At 44.8% G+C, this 15,773-nt stretch overlaps 1 long non-coding RNA gene across 1 annotated transcript; it reads right to left on the reverse strand.

Moving 5' to 3' along the window:
- Positions 1–1,944: 1,944 nt before the first annotated feature.
- Positions 1,945–15,246, reverse strand: LOC126513997 (uncharacterized). Its single transcript, XR_007595480.1, has 3 exons — positions 13,734–15,246; positions 12,097–12,211; positions 1,945–2,038 (listed from the first exon to the last, which is right to left on the reverse strand). It is a non-coding gene; the product is annotated as an uncharacterized lncRNA (long non-coding RNA).
- Positions 15,247–15,773: the final 527 nt, after the last annotated feature.

The raw sequence follows: 15,773 nt of genomic DNA on the forward strand, positions 1-15,773 counted from the left end.
GCGGGAAGGGAAGTAGGGCTGATGCGGGAGAGCCCAAGGGGGCAGGCCTGTGGGAGGGAAGGCCTGTGGGAGGGGGGAGTAGGGCTAAGAGAGGCACCAGCAACTGCCCATGCAGGCTGTGAGCCGGCAGGAGCTTGTTGGGACAGAGGACTAGAGAGATGCCCGCTGCAGCTGGAGCAGGGTGAGCAATGGGATGCGATACATGGCGACACCAGGAAATAGACGGAGGGACTGAGAGATGGCTCAGCAGTTGAGGACACTTGTTCGTAAAGAGGACCCAGGTTGATTCTCAGAACCTAGATGGATGCTCACAATCATCCATAACTCCAGTTTTAGGGCAAACGACACCCTCTTCGGATCTCCACAGGCTCAGACACACACATGTGTCATATATACATGTGAGCAAATCATCACACACATAAAATAAAATGACCTAAAATTATTTTAAAAAGAAAATAGACGAGAATCCAAGTACGACGGTCATGGCAGGCTCACTATTCCAAAGGCCTGCTGAAATGCATAGTCTCGGCTACAGCAAGTTTTAGTGAGTATTTAGGGCATTGCTCTCCTGCCTTGAGTAACTAGCAGATAACACAGCCGTCTGTTGGCTTTTGTTTGTTAGGGAACTCACTATGGACCAGGCTGACCTGGAACTCACACATCTTCCTGCTTCTTCCTCCTGAGTGCTGGGATTAAAGGTGTGCACCACACCCCTGGGCTCATTGTGATGTTTTCAAAAAGAACATCAATGTAGATCACATTCCAGGAACGGGGTTCACAGGAAGGCTTCTCATCTGTAGTACACAGAATGTTTGTGTCCCTACCCCATTACTGTCTCGACATTCTTACCCCCAACGGGATGGTATCCGTTAGTGGGGCCTTTAAGAGAAGATTGGATCCTGAGAATAAGGCCTTCATGAATGTGGTTAGTTAGTTCCCTTTTGAAAGGGACCCTGTTGTGTGACAAAACTTCCTGGGAAGACACAATATACATGTCTGCTCTCCCCAGATAGATAGCCTATGACAGACCAAAGTACAGATATCACCAAAGTCCAACTTGGAGAGCCAATAAATTTTATTGGGGTTACTTCCAGGGGTTACCTCCAGGAGCAGAAATGACTCAAAGACAGCTGCATCACCAAGGCCCACCCCGGCATGGGTGACAGCTCACAAAGCTGGGAACCTGGAGCACACTGCACACCTGTAGGCAAATCAGCAGGTTAAAGACTGTCATTTCTAGGTTCCTCAGGGGGTCTAAACCTCTGCGAGGCAGCTTGGTGTGTCTCTGCTTCTCCCAGGCAGCTGCTGGTCTTGTTTGCATCTTCTCTGCAGCTCAGCCTCCTTCCAAATCTGAGAGACACTCTATTGCTTACTCTGGCAGGGAGGGGCCTAGAGAATCTGGTCAGCTTCTGGGACTTCCTGAAGCTATGGGGAGTTTTTTATGTCTCTGTTTAAGACGCTTCCTCAAGGATGAAAGGTTTCAATCCCAGAAACTGTTGCACAACAAGCTGTAATGACTTCCTTTGCCCTTTCTGGTCACATCAGGAAGTGGTTCCTTAACAGATACTGAATTTATTAATCTTTTAGTTTTGGACTTGAAGGCCTCTATAACTGTGAGAAGTAATTTTTTTTACACTAACTGATTTGTGTTTGTGGGGTGGGTGGGTGGGTATGTGTTTCTATTGGTGCTTGAGGAGGTTTCCACCTTGTGAGTTCTGAGGACCAAAATCAGAATGTCTGACTTGGCAGCAAGCATCTTTACCCTTCAAGTCATCATGTTGACCTAAGAAAGCACTATTTTACTGTTTATATGCCATCTGACTAGTCAGAAACCCTCCTACCCTGTTCTGGTTAATCTACGGAACCCTTGCCAAACACCAAGAATGGAGCCCATGGTGTCTTACCCTTGGGTCTGAGGACTCAGTGAGCATCTGCAGGGGTGAGCAGGTCTGAGGTGTCAGTGAGCATCTGCAGGGGTGCAGGTCTGAGGACTCAGTGAGCATCTGCAGGGGTGCAGGTCTGAGGACTCAGTGAGCATCTGCAGGGGTGCAGAGAAAGATGGAAGGCTCAATGCCTCTTCTGTACTCCTTCCTCCCTATGCAACCCTGTCCAGAGGAATCACCCATAGCTAATATTAAATGCTATTGTACTTTCTGTGGGCCAGGCTTATATGCATTCACTCATTTAATCTCCAAGGGGGAAGAAACAAGTTATCTTACTTAAGTGTGCATTAAATATATATATATATGAGTGTATATGTATATGTATATATATATATATATATATATCAGACCAATGATCCAATGATTGTCTGAGAAGACTGAGTAGGACAGTACTCCATCAGCGATTTTCTCTGGGTCATGAAAATAACTATTGTGATGGTGTGGAAATTGCATGTATAATTGATGTAGCCATTTGCCACACTTGTGTAGCCAAGAGCTGCGGGTGGAAATCACCTTCAAAACTGTAAGACAGGATGAGGGGATGGCTGGGTGTGTAAAATGCAGGGTGAAGACTGCAATTCAGTTCTCCAACACCTACATAAAAGTGGGACATAGCAGCATGTGTCTGCAACCACAGCACCGGCAGGTCAAGTTGACCCTAGTAGCTCACTAGTTTAACCTGGAAAGGTTGGTCAGGTTCAGTGAGGGCCATAGTGGGGAGCCACTGAGGAAAGACACCCCTACATTTCCCTCTGACCTCCACACCTGCCTGCACTGGTGAGTGCCCTTCCACATACATGCACACAGATATATAACACATACACAAAGTACACTTAAATAAATGAAAGAATAAACCTTACCTTACTTTAACACACACACAAGATAAATAGCAATGAAGTTGAAGCAGGGAGGTGAATGCATCTATGTTCTGCTTCCTTTGAATATGTTCAGAATTTTTCACGAACATAAAAGCTAGGAAAGTTTTTATTAAAAACAAAGGAAGGTAGCTTTGGAGAGAGTGAGGAGCCGTGAGGTTTGAGGCCCACACAGAGGACGGCAGTGTGGGAACAGACTAGAATGCCTGAGGAAAGAGCCCCTTCTTTCCTGCACACTGCTTTCACATATAATCCTATGTATAAAGTTTTACTTATTTTACCCCCCCCCCTCCTTTTCAACTAAATTTGAATTTTTCCCCATTGAGTGTTCTAACTATAACAGCACAGATCACTATCTTAAAAGTTACCATTCCAAAGGAAGGAGACTTAGAAGGTAAAAACTGTTTAAATGTGTCCCAGGCCAGCTCCACTCATACCCAGTAAGTGACTTCAGAGAGAGACCCACAAACCCAAGCTAAAATTGTTTAAGAAATTTCCACATGAAGATTGTTGTGTTCCCAGAAATGGCTCTCATCAAACAAAAACTGGGGGGCTGGGGAGGTGACTTCGTGAATAGCCTTCATGTGTAGATGAATTTCTCCACCGCGGCCTGGGGGTTGTCAGAAAAAAAAAGTCTGCAAACTCATGGAAATTAGCAGTAATGAGACATAAACAGTCAAACCTCAAAATAACATCTCTGGCCTTTAGAATCAACACAGTTCTCCTGTCAGCCTGCACCTGGCCTGTCCAGCTGGATCTGGGAGCCAGTGGGGTTTTAGGCCCCTTTTAACAGCTGCCAAGAGCACATTACTCATGGCTGGGGTGCTGGCCTTTTATGTTGCCACAAGTGGCCCAGCCGTTGTTTGGGCCTGGTGGAGTTCATTGACGGCTTTTTCTGAGAGCTGAGACTTTGCTGTCTGAATTTTCCAGAAGCTCCAGTGTGTCCAAATGTTACCCATGGATGCTGAGCAATAGCTCCAGGCTCCTGTGCTGGCCCTCAGCCACACTCACTGCCTAGCCACGTACCCTGGTCCGTGGAGAAACATAGCCCGAGGCCAAAGTTAGAGCCACAGAGGATTAGGCCTCAGCCTGGTAAATTGTGGTCTACCTTGTCAGTGCCTGGGTTCTCCGCACAGTGGAGGAGCTGGGAGCTACCAGTTGAAAATGAAAATCGCCTAAAACCAGTCTCTGGAACTGCAGATAAGCCTAATTGTAACACCTACGTTTAAAGTGTGTGCTTGAAACATAGCAGGGAGTCAGTTGGTTGAAACAAATTAACAAGTCAGTAAGTTGAAACATATTAGCAATCAGTTGGTTGAAACATATTAGCAATCAGTTGGTTGAAACATATTAGCAATCAGTTGGTTGAAACGTATTAGCAATCAGTTGGTTGAAACATATTAGCAATCAGTTGGTTGAAACATATTAGCAATCAGTTGGTTGAAACATATCAACAAGTCAGTTGATTGAAACATATTAGCAAGTCAGTTGCTTGTTAGCTCAGTTACATGAATAAGGTATTTTTAAATCCCTATGTCCAGTTGCTAATATACTCTACATTTCTAAACTGCAGGTTAACCTGCTGTAACGGGATTTGGGGTTTGATGGGATTTGGGGTGGATCATTAAAATCAGATAATTATAGCAAATCACCATATTTTATTACCATTATTTTTATTGCCCTGTGTTTGCTTCCCTTTTGGATCTTCAGTGTCTTGGAAGCAGGGGCTATGTCTGCCTTATTAACTAGAATTCCTTCAGGGCATAGCCCAGAGAAAGCTCTCAAGTAAATCTTTCCTGAATGAATGAATAGGTGACTATCAAGTCATCGAGTTGTTACAGGCTGTGAGGCCCTACTGGAATTTCAGACTGCATGGGTCTGTCTGTTAGCTGGGGTGTAAGTCATTTCCACCTGCTTTCGCCTTTCTCCTTCCTACGACAGAAGTTAGAACGCTGCCCTATAAGGACTTGGGATATAACCCGTGTAGAGCACCTGCCCGGCTTGCATGGAGGGGCTCCATTACAGACAGGTGTGGCCACGTGGTACCACTAACATTATGGCGTAAGAGCAGACCGCTGAGACACATCTGGAAAAGATATCTTGTTTCCTGACTTCTAAAAAATATTTTTTTCAGATAAAACAATAGAATCTCTAGAGTTTCCGTTTCCCATTCTTCACTGCTGTGACTATAGACTCAAAGTCAGACATTATGACCCTCGTCTTACAACCAAGAGTGGCAAGCTGGGGGAAGGAAATACAATGCTCAATGATTGAAGCATAGAAACATAAAAATAATCTGCCTCCTTGTGCCTCACTGAGTCACTGGAACCATCTCTGGAACTAATTACCTCCAGCCTTCTGCTTAAGTAAGATAATATAAATATCTCTGAGGTTTGCGTCACAGTCAACCTCTCTTGATTTTCTGTCACTTGCCTTTAAATACCTCCTAACCGGTGTCTTTCCTAACTCCCATAGAGTTTGTTTTGTTTTGTTGTTTTTGTTTCATTTTGTATCTTAAATGAGTTACTTCCAAGCACCTAGCTTAGAATGTGTAACTACTGAACGCACAGACGCATGGCTCAAAGGTGACTAAAAGCATTGCTGCAGGTCGCCTGGGAGCTGTTGTTTTGCACAAGTGTTGCTGGCTGCTGAGCATGGAATTTATTCAGTTGAATATTCTCGAACCATCATATTTATAAGATGTTGGTTTCAGGCAATTGTGACTCTTGGTTTTTGCTCTTTGATTTATATAAAGTATGGTTTATCAAAGTGTATGCTGTTTGCTTGTCTTCTCAATATACACAACACACACATATTTGTTCTGGAAGCTTGGCGAAGAGGAATTGTCCTTCTAAGTTTCTCTATTATGTTTATTAGCAGACCCTTTCTATGAAATATGGAAACTATTTCTCCTCTTTGAAATGAGCTGAAATTGGTTCCGCCGAGGATTGTCAAACTCTAGCTGTTTGCTGACATCACTTCGTTTAGAGGGCTAGGATATACCATCCATGGGGTTTCAAAATGTTTGATGTTTGGAACTTCTAAATTAAAAAAAAATGTGGAACCTTGATCAAATGGAAAGGCTTTAAATATATCTAATGCAAATTATAATGAAGCAAAATGTATACTAGCCCACAGTCAATGACCCATGTTAAAAGAGGTTCTGAAATAACAAAGGGAACAGCAATGATGCAAATATTATGCTAATAAGCTTAGGGATTACATTTGTGGGAATTATAATAAGATTTCTCTTTTCCTTTCATGCTGTTCTTCATCAGAGCCCAAGTGAAACGAGAGCAATGCATTTTCCATCAACAGGTGGCCACCCTTGCCCTGCTGGCTTCTAACGGCGGGCCTTGATTGCAATAGAGAACCGGTGTCCTGATAGCTGGCAAGATGAATGTGATATTTTTCAAAGCAAAGCAAAATGACATCCTCACGTAAAAACCATGATCAAAAAAAAAAAATTCTCAAAACCAAACCAATCGATAAACCAAAAACCTAGTCATAGTCATAAAAAATAAAATAAATATAAATAAAAAGCCCCACCATGTCCTTTAGGGGAAGATAGATGGGTTTTCCCTAATACAGAAGATCCTACAGGCCCACAGTGCGAACATAAATTATTACGTAGCCTTTGACCCATGAATAAGATGAACTATTCTCTAGTCACTCAAAACAGTTGAAGCTAGGCAGGGAGCATATGCTGGTAAGTTCTAGGCCAGCCTGGCTCCATAGCAAGACCCTGTTTCAAATAAATAAAAAAAAGCAAATAATTGGAGCTCGGGGAACCAGCCAATTCAAGACAAAGCATCCATGAATAAAGTCAATAAAACTTGAAAAATGTGTGTGTGCGTGCGCGCATGTGTGTGCATTCACATGTGTGTGTCCATGTGTGTGTGTGTTTGTGTTGACAGAGGTAGAGAGAATCTAGATGCACATCACCTGTCTTATGTTAAGCCAGCCAGTTCTTTTTATTGTCCCCCCTGTGGAAGTTGTTTAAATTTATGATATAAGAAAAAAAGAAACATTCTCATGTTGGAGGAGTTGTCAGGCATACCTAAGGTGCAGGGACTTGAAGAGGTTTGATGTCTATTACTAGGAAGCCAAGGCTTGGGAGACAACTCAGTGAGCAAAATGATTATTACACAAGGATAAAGCCTAAGTTTAGATCCCAGTACCCATGGAAACGCCAGGGATGTGGAGAGAATAACATGTGCCTGTAACCCCAGCACTGGAGAGTCAGGTGGGGTGGGGTTGGGCGGGGGTGGGAGGTGAAGCTGGGAGCCCACGGGCCAGCCTGTTGAGTTGAACCATCAAGTCCTCAGTTCGGTGAGAGACCCTATTCCAACAAAAAAAAGGGGGGGTCCACAAATAAAAACACTCATTTTTTTTGTTATCTGACCTCTGACCTTCACTTGTGTACACATGGGTAATCACCCCCATACACATGAATCCACACACACACACACACACACACACACACACGAGCAAGGATGGACACCTGAAGACAGGAATCCTGTTTTGTCTCTGCAGACTTTGTGGCCGTTCTGCTTCCCTTGGTGGCCTCCCCATCTTGTGCTTCAGATCAAAGTTTAGGCAGCAGAAAGGACTTGTCTGTGAACAAAGAGGCTGGTCGCTTCCCTTGTTAATAAACAAGCATTGTCTGCTTCTGGTTCTCTGCTAAGCTGAGTTTCTTCTTCCCCTAACTGCTTATATAAAGGCTGTATGTGCATGGGAAAAAGACGCAGCACTGCTGTGTTAGCAGGCAGCCCTCCGTGGAGCGTGGAGTCAGAAGAGTTTATTTCCGAGATCCTTTCTTCTTTTTTATGCATATTTCTCCCTCATTTAAAGGTCCAGATGGCTTGTGAAGCCGGTGCTTTCATCTTGCATCAACCTATTAAGGACTAATGGATCTATTTCTAGCAGTCTTTAAGTTTAAAAGAAAATGAAGGAAAACAACAACTTGAAAAAAAATGAGAAAGATCATAGGCCAAAGAATGAGTCACTGTCGACTGAAGTTGGGACACGGAGGTAGGGTTTGACACTAAGCCGCACCACACAGGCCAGGATCTTCATAAAAAGCCAGAACTAAGGAACAAAGAGTTAAATTTACTGGGCCAAGGTCAAAGAGCTGGAGAGTAGGAGGGTAAAGATTAGAAGGTGGGCCCGCAGAAAGAGCGCTAGGAGGCTGTGAGTTCAAGGAATGTGCTCTTTCCGGTACTGTGGGGCAGCATTCATGGGGCAGCCTGCACAGAAAACATCCCAGGATGTAGTCAGTGAGTGACATAGCACAGCACCAATCAGAAGGAAGAGGACAAAATCTTCTGGTTTTTACTGTGATGAGAGACAAAGGAGAAGAGGAGGTGAGAAACTATTTACTATAGTTACTCAAACGTGGTTTCACCTGGAAAGGGTTCTGCAAAGGGAATGCTCTGGGGAAGCCTTGAAGGGGTCTGAATGACTGGATTGAGCCAGTGTTCTGATACCCATCTGCTCAACAAAGTCCCCACCAGGCTCTATGGCCTTCCTTCTCTATGCAACAGCCTCATAAGACTCTCCTGACAACTCCTAAAGCAGCTTTTGAACCTTGCTTTGGTTCAATAATCCTAATTTCTCTTCCAGCCTTATGACAATTTTGGTATTGTTTTGTTTTTATTCCAGGTTGACCTCAAACTGTACAGCTGAGGATGACCTTAAATGAATCCACCTGTCTCTATCCCCTGAGTGCTGGTATTGCAGTCATATACCACCACACCTACATCCTGGGGATTGAACCAAGGTCTTCATACATACTAGGCAAGAATGGATCCACCGAGTTACATACCCAGCTTAAATGGAAACATAGCTTCAGATTTAAAGTTATCCAGGCCACAGCATCCAGACCTCTAGTATCAGGAAAATACGGTTACCGGGATGTGAATGAGAATTTCTGTGGAACTAAACACAGTGACACACATCTGTGATCCTGGCACTCGGTTCACTGAGGCAAAAGGAGTGCAAATCTGAGGCCATCTTAACAAGATAGTGAAACCCTATCTCAAAGCCAAAGCAAGAAGAATATGACGTAAGAACTGAGGAGGAAATGGTGTCTATGCTGAATGCACTGCTGATTTAACCGATGGCTTATGTTGTGAGGTAATACTGAGACAAACAATACTGCCGACAGTAGAGAAGCAGCCCCTTAGCCTTCAGGGTCAAGAACACAAATTCAGGGCCAGTGAGACATTAAGTCAGTAAAGGTACTTGCCTCAGAAGCCTGGTGACCTGAGCACACATGTGTACACACACCACATACACACATACATACACACACACGAGAGAAAGAGACAGAGAAACACACAAAGAGAGAAAGAACAATTATGGTTTTAAAAAATAATACAATCTCATTCAAATGAGTCTAATTGTAGGATTTTTTTCAGCCCTTCTTTCCAACTGAGGTTTGTATTGTTCTTGGCCCAAAGACGACTTCTCAAGTCCCCCTTCTGCCTGCTGACAGTGCAAGCTCCCTAAAGAACTCTGTTTAATCTTTGAATCAGCTCAGGAAGATGGAATTACCATCCCTGGAAAAGTGCAGTTGGGTTTCTGAGTGCAGCTGCAATTCTAGGATGGAAATGCGACTGGCTTGGAGGTAGGGAGGGATTAAGAGAGCCTTGCTTACCCCAGTGAGTAGCCTGATTCCATAAATCACAGGGGCTAACCTTTGCTCTGCCAGAATTAAAACATACACCGTCATAGCCTCCCCTAATCAAGACTTGTCATCTTCAACAACAGGATGGAAGACCCAGATGCCAAAGAGGGGCCAGAGGGAAAACAAAGAAGAAGGAAGTGAATAATCTTGATGATAGTGGCCGCTATTTTGATAGGAACCAGAGTGCCTGCACCATTTTAAGAATCACGCAGAAATGTGCGCCCTGTTGGAAAGGAGCCTTCCAGCTTCATTCACTGTGTGTCTGGCCGTAGAACACTGATAAGCTCCGGGGAGAGAGCGAGCAGCTGGAACTCTGCAGGCAGCTTGTGTTGCCTTCCTTGGTATTTATTCTGAGATCACATTTACAGCTGCTTTTATCTGCTCTTTAGAAGTTCTTGTATTTGGGAAATCGTTTATGGTAAAATAAAAACCCACTTGCTGACAGGGAAATGTAATTTATTAGCCAGCTAGAAAACCAGTTATCTCTTAATGCATATATATGGAATCTGGAACTTTCTGCTCCGTTCAAGATGCCATTTAGAGAGACTCAAATTTATCATCCCTATGTTGCTCTGGGCTGACACTGAAACCAGCGCTCACTTCAAGAGAAAGTAAATGTAGCTTTCCCCATAAGGTGCATGAAAAAATGACCAGCAGAGACCAAGACACATGCAGTGGGGTCAACAAGACTGTAGGGAAATAAAATACCACCTGGTCCTGTTTAAACGGCCAGCAGACGTTCATCCCTCCTTCAAAGGAGGACAACATTATGAGGAAAATGACCCCAGGACAGCTAAGGTCCCGTGCCTTTGGACACAGTAAGCTTGGGTATAGGTTGCCATCGACTGCTCCTAACCAGGAGGCAAGGCAAGGCCCTGGAAGGTTCCTGGTCTCAGTGTGGAGGTAGGGTGGGAGGTGAGGCACCAGGTGTGTCAGTCAGAATCTTGGGAGTCATAGGACTAGAATCCAGACTAAGCTATGTAAGAGCCGCAGCCACACAACGTGAAGTCTGTGGTATCACAGGGATCTTCAGAGCTAGGAGTTGTAGGCTGATGTCTTGATGTCTTAGTTTGCTTTCTGTTTCTCTGATAAAACACTGACCAAGGACAACAGGGGAGAGAATTTATTTGGCTTACAAGTCAGCCAGGAAAGCCAAAGCAGTGATCTGGAGGCAAAAACTGAAGCAGAGGCCATGGAGGAACACTTGTTTAACCTGCTTGTATTCCTTGGCTTCCAGAGATTTTACCATCCACAGTGGACAGTGCCCCCCCACTCCCAATCAATCAGCAATCAAGAAAATGCCCCCCGGACATTCCCATAGACCAGTGTGGTGGAGGTAATCATCTTTAGGTGAGAGTCCCTTCTCTCAACCAACTCCAGTTTGTGTCAAGCGGACAAAAAACTAACCGGCACAGCAAGACACATAAGCTAATTTAGAAGTGGGACCAAGATGTGTAAGACAGACCAACCCAAAAGCATCAGGACGGGGGTGATGCTGCCACTTTAAGGCTCATATGAATAAACATCTTTTAATCTCTGGCAGGACAAATCAGACCAAAGAAATTATTTCATTCAAGTTCAGCTTGGTGTTGCAGAGTGCTAAGCTTACTTCTAGACGCATGGGTGAGGGGTTCCTTACAGGATCCTGGGCACCTTGGTTTGCTCTCCATGGCTGTGGTAAATCCAATGATCAAAGCACCCTGGGGATTTATCTGGCTTACACATCCCAGTCACATTTTGTCACGGAGAAAAGCCAAGGCAGGAACTGAAGCAGAGACCTTGGAAGGACCCTGCTTGCTGCTTTCATCCTTCATGGTTTGCTCAGCCTGGTGGTTTTACACAACCCAGGGCCACCTGCTCAGGGGTGGCCATGCCCACGGTGAGCTGAGTCCTACCACATCAACACTGACCAAGAAAATGCCACCCAGACTTGCGTACAGGCCAATCCATTGGAGGCTTTTTCTCAACTTGCGTCAAGCCGAGAAATCCAACCAGCATGGTGGGTGACTCAGAAGCTCCTGCGTCATCACGAAGTCCCAGCCAGCATGAGTTACTGCTCACGAAGCTATGTCACTAGTAACCAGGTCAAGTCAACCCTCCATATCCTGTATTTTAAAATCCTATATAATCCCAAGGCCATGCACAGAAGGAGCTGGGTTATGTGGGGGACTGCACCACACTCTGCCAGGGATGGTCTTCTGCTGGTAGAGACACACCTGTTCTGATCTTATGCCATTCAGAAGGACTTGACACTACAGGTTACATTTGGCCCAAGGCTCAAACTTTAAATGTAACAAAAATGACAGTTTCATCCCAGGTCATACAGAGGCCAGGGATAAAGCCCATCTGTTTCTGTCACCCTCACAAGTTAACCAGATGTTGCCCTATAGTGGACATGATGTCTAGTCTGTGTTATCAATTGACTTGATCTGGCATCACTAAGATGCAAGCCACTGAGATCCCTGTAAGGGAATTTTCTGGTCAGATTATTGGAATCGGGAAGACACCTAAATTCAGGTGGCACTTTCTGGTGGTGCCCCAGATAAAAAGGCACCTAAGAAGAAAGCATTGCTTTTTGCCTGCTTACCTTTGCTCCTCTGGCAAGCCAGCAAGCAGCATTTTCCCACAGTTTCAGCTTCAGTTCCTGCCTCAGGCTCCTGTCTGAAGTCCGAGTCTAACTTGCTTCCACGATAGACTGTGACCTGGAAGTAGAAGAAGACATGAACCCTTTCTTCTTCATGTTGACTACAACAAGAGAAGGGCGAGCTGGAACCGTGGGCGTGGGCATTTTATTTTCCCAGCATTCCTTCCTTTGAGAGCGATGCGTCTGTTGCCCAGGTGATTTGGGTCTTGCCCTCCTCATGCCCAGGACTGAGAATGGAACTCGGGTTTAGCCAGATAGGCACACTCCACCCTACGCCAACACTAGGATGTATTATTTACAGATAACCTTTCTAAATGCTTAAAATGTATTCTTTCAACTAATGCCCATTTAATTGGATATGGCAACCCTATATTGGAATACACGTTCGGTGATTTGTCTGAGGTTATATGACTAGATGGCCGAGGAAGCATGCAGAAGCAGTCAGCCTTGTCCCACAGTTTGTCCTACTTGTCTGCAAGGAAAGACAGGCGCCCACTCTGAGATTATGAGAATAACCTAAACTGGAAACATGAACGGCCATTGTCCCAGGACACCAGGTGAGCGGAACAGAGACCAATAGCTAACAAAGAAAGGAAAGCGAAATCAAAATATGATTTGAGTTGCTGCATATAGGTGTGTCTAAACCCATTCAATCATGGACATACAGGGACATAGACCAGTCAATTCTCTTTAACCAGAGAGTTGGGTTTTGTCACCTAACACATAAGAAATCATAGCTAGCAAGACTTGTTTGGGGGTGTTGGGGGGCGATCAGGGGAAATGAGAGCAAATAGGTGAATCAGGATGTGGTTTAAGACCAAGTTAACATTTTTTCTTTTTTCCTTTTTTTTTTTTGGTTTTTCGAGACAGGGTTTCTCTGTGGTTTTGGAGCCTGTCCTGGAACTAGCTCTTGTAGACCAGGCTGGTCTCGAACTCACAGAGATCCACCTGCCTCTGCCTCTCAAGTGCTGGGATTAAAGGTGTGTGCCACCACTGCCCGGCTCAAGTTAACATTTTTTAAAAATGATTTTTATCTCTTATTCTGGGGAGGTGTGCGTGTAGATGTGTTGTATGTTGAGGGAAAATCTGTGTGCCATAAAATGCGTGAGATCAAAGGACAACGTGCAGGAGTTGGTTTTCACTATCTTGGGGATCCTGGGGGTCCAGCTCAAGTAGTCGAGCTTGATGCAAAGCCTCTGCCTGCTGAGCCATCTCGTTGGCCTCAGGTGAGCATCTTGTGGATATTACTGTGGCTTCCGGTAGCCTTTAATGACCACAGCTTGTATCAGCAACCACCGACAAATGAACTGACTGTCCACAGACACAATCCTCTGGCCCCTGGAAAGAACTGACTGTCCACAGACACAACTCTCTGGCCCCTGGAAAGAAGCCTGAAGTTGGAGGCAACAAGGTTATTGCCTTAGCAGGAGAAAACGTTTGATCTGCCTTATAAATACCTGGGATTTATAGCACTCTGCAAGCAATCCATAGGATGCAGGTTAAACACGAAACAGACACACTTTTGGAACTGTGATAAACAAGATTATCATAGTGGTGTGTTTGGTAACACATCTACATACCTCCTCTAAGGAGGAATAGCCACGGCTCACCCCCTGTTGGCCAGTGTAGACTGTTCTTTCTAGGTTCCTGAGCTGTGGAGCAGGGGACTCAGAGTTAACATAAGACAGGCTCCAGAAATGGTATCCAGTCCACGCAAACGCCACCCCAATAGTTTCTTCATTGTCCCCCCACATACATACATACACACACACACACACACATACACACATACACAACTTCTGAAATGCTCTCATTACTTTTCTAATTTAAAAAGTTATAATGAATTGCTGACTCTCCTGAGAGGAAGCCCAACTCTACCTGAAATTACTTCCCCCCCAAAGCAACTTTGTGGCCCACAAGGCATTTCCTAAACTTACTGACAGATTCTGTGGAGAGAGCATGGAAGGGTTAACCTGCTGGTTCTATGGGAGATGGCTCTCTAGTCAGTAGGCCCACAGTAGGACGGGTGGTGGGAGTCAGAGGAAACTAACTCAAAAGAGGTGTGGTGGTTCAAGTCTACAATGCCAGCCGCTACTACAAAGGCTGAGGCAGGAGGTGCTCTTGCATCCAGGAAGTCAAGATCTTAGAGTGAAAAAAAGAGGTAAAAACTTAAGAAATTAAGACAAATGATCAAGAGCCCACAGCTCGTAAAACAATAACGTTATAAATAAAATAACGGGTATTAAAGTTTGCCGGCTTTTTTTGTCAGCACTGACGGGATAAATAACCCAAACTTTTTGAGTGTATTTTAACTTTGTTTCAAAATTTTGAGAGGCTGAAAAGATGGCTCAATTCCCAAAGTGTCTTGCAAACATGAGGACCTGAGTTCAAATCCCCAGAATCTATGTAAAAAGCCAGGTTTAGGCCTGTAACCACTGGAAGGAGGGGCCAGAGACAGCAGGGTCCCTGGAGCTCACTGACCAGCCAGCCTGCCTAAGGGCAGGTGCAGCAGGGTGCGAGAGACATCCCTCATGACGTCAGCACGTACACGCACAGCTCCGACAAGTACATAAACCACACACACAGCATACCCAGAAAACAAAATGGAACAAAAAATTGAATTAGTTGTCACAGTTTTTTTCACTCATAAAATGAACTAGTTGGAAAAGCTGAAAGTGCTTGGTTAGCAAGACCGGGACTGCTACAAATCAAGGCTGAAGATGGGGGAGACTACAGTAAGCAGGTGGTTCCTGGGGGGGGTCCCCGTCTCGGATACGCTGGCATGTGCTTTGCTTCTCCGATGCAGGATCAAGTGCACGGCCTTTCTCAAAGTTCTTTCACAAAAGAAGCAACCCCACCACCAGAACTGCGGAGAAATTATTAAAACTTTGATGCGTCCTGAACACTATGTAGGAAGTTGTCGTATATCCCGGGGGTCCCTGCCAGGGCTCACATTCTGCTCTGTAAATCCTCACTCTGCTCCTGCTAGCTGAGGCCTAGCACCTGGGGTCCGGCTGGGGCCTCCGGGCTCCTGTTCTCTCCCATGCCTCCGCCTGTGTGGGAGAAGCCAGAAAGTACAGCTGCTGCCTCAGGCCCACCAGCTCCACTCAGGGCTCTGTAGCTTTGAATTTTCCCCTGCATGTAATTATAAAGTATGCATCCAGTTATTTACTTTCCCTGTTCCAATGCAGAGCGTGTTACTGAATAATCACAGCTCGCAAGTGAACCCAGCTTTTCTGCTGCAAGGTCTGAATTAAGAAGATTACAGCCCTCCTATCATTCCACTTTAAACAGAAACCACTACTTGTTCAACTTTAAAAAGAGAGCGCGAAAGGAAACAATGGGTCTCTGTGCTCTCAGAAATGCAAGCACACTGTAGAATTAAGATGTTTACATGTGTTTTGTTGTTTCTGACAGCCCTAAATTGCTTCATTTAGAAAGGTAGAAAATAAAATGTATTCCTTGCATTTCCAGGAACCGGGAGTCTGGCAGCTGATTCCCTGTCCTAACATTTGAAGGAAGAAAAATTACGGTCAAAGTGGTATCAATTTGCTCTATTTATCTAGGGAATTAACTTTAAAGCTTAATTGTCACAGACAGTGACCTCTATCCTCATGAAA

The sequence above is a fragment of the Alexandromys fortis genome, unplaced genomic scaffold (genome assembly GCF_014885135.2).
Source record: "Alexandromys fortis isolate MF-2015 unplaced genomic scaffold, M_Fortis_MF-2015_v1.1 scaffold_17, whole genome shotgun sequence".
NCBI classification, from domain to species: Eukaryota; Metazoa; Chordata; class Mammalia; order Rodentia; family Cricetidae; genus Alexandromys; species Alexandromys fortis.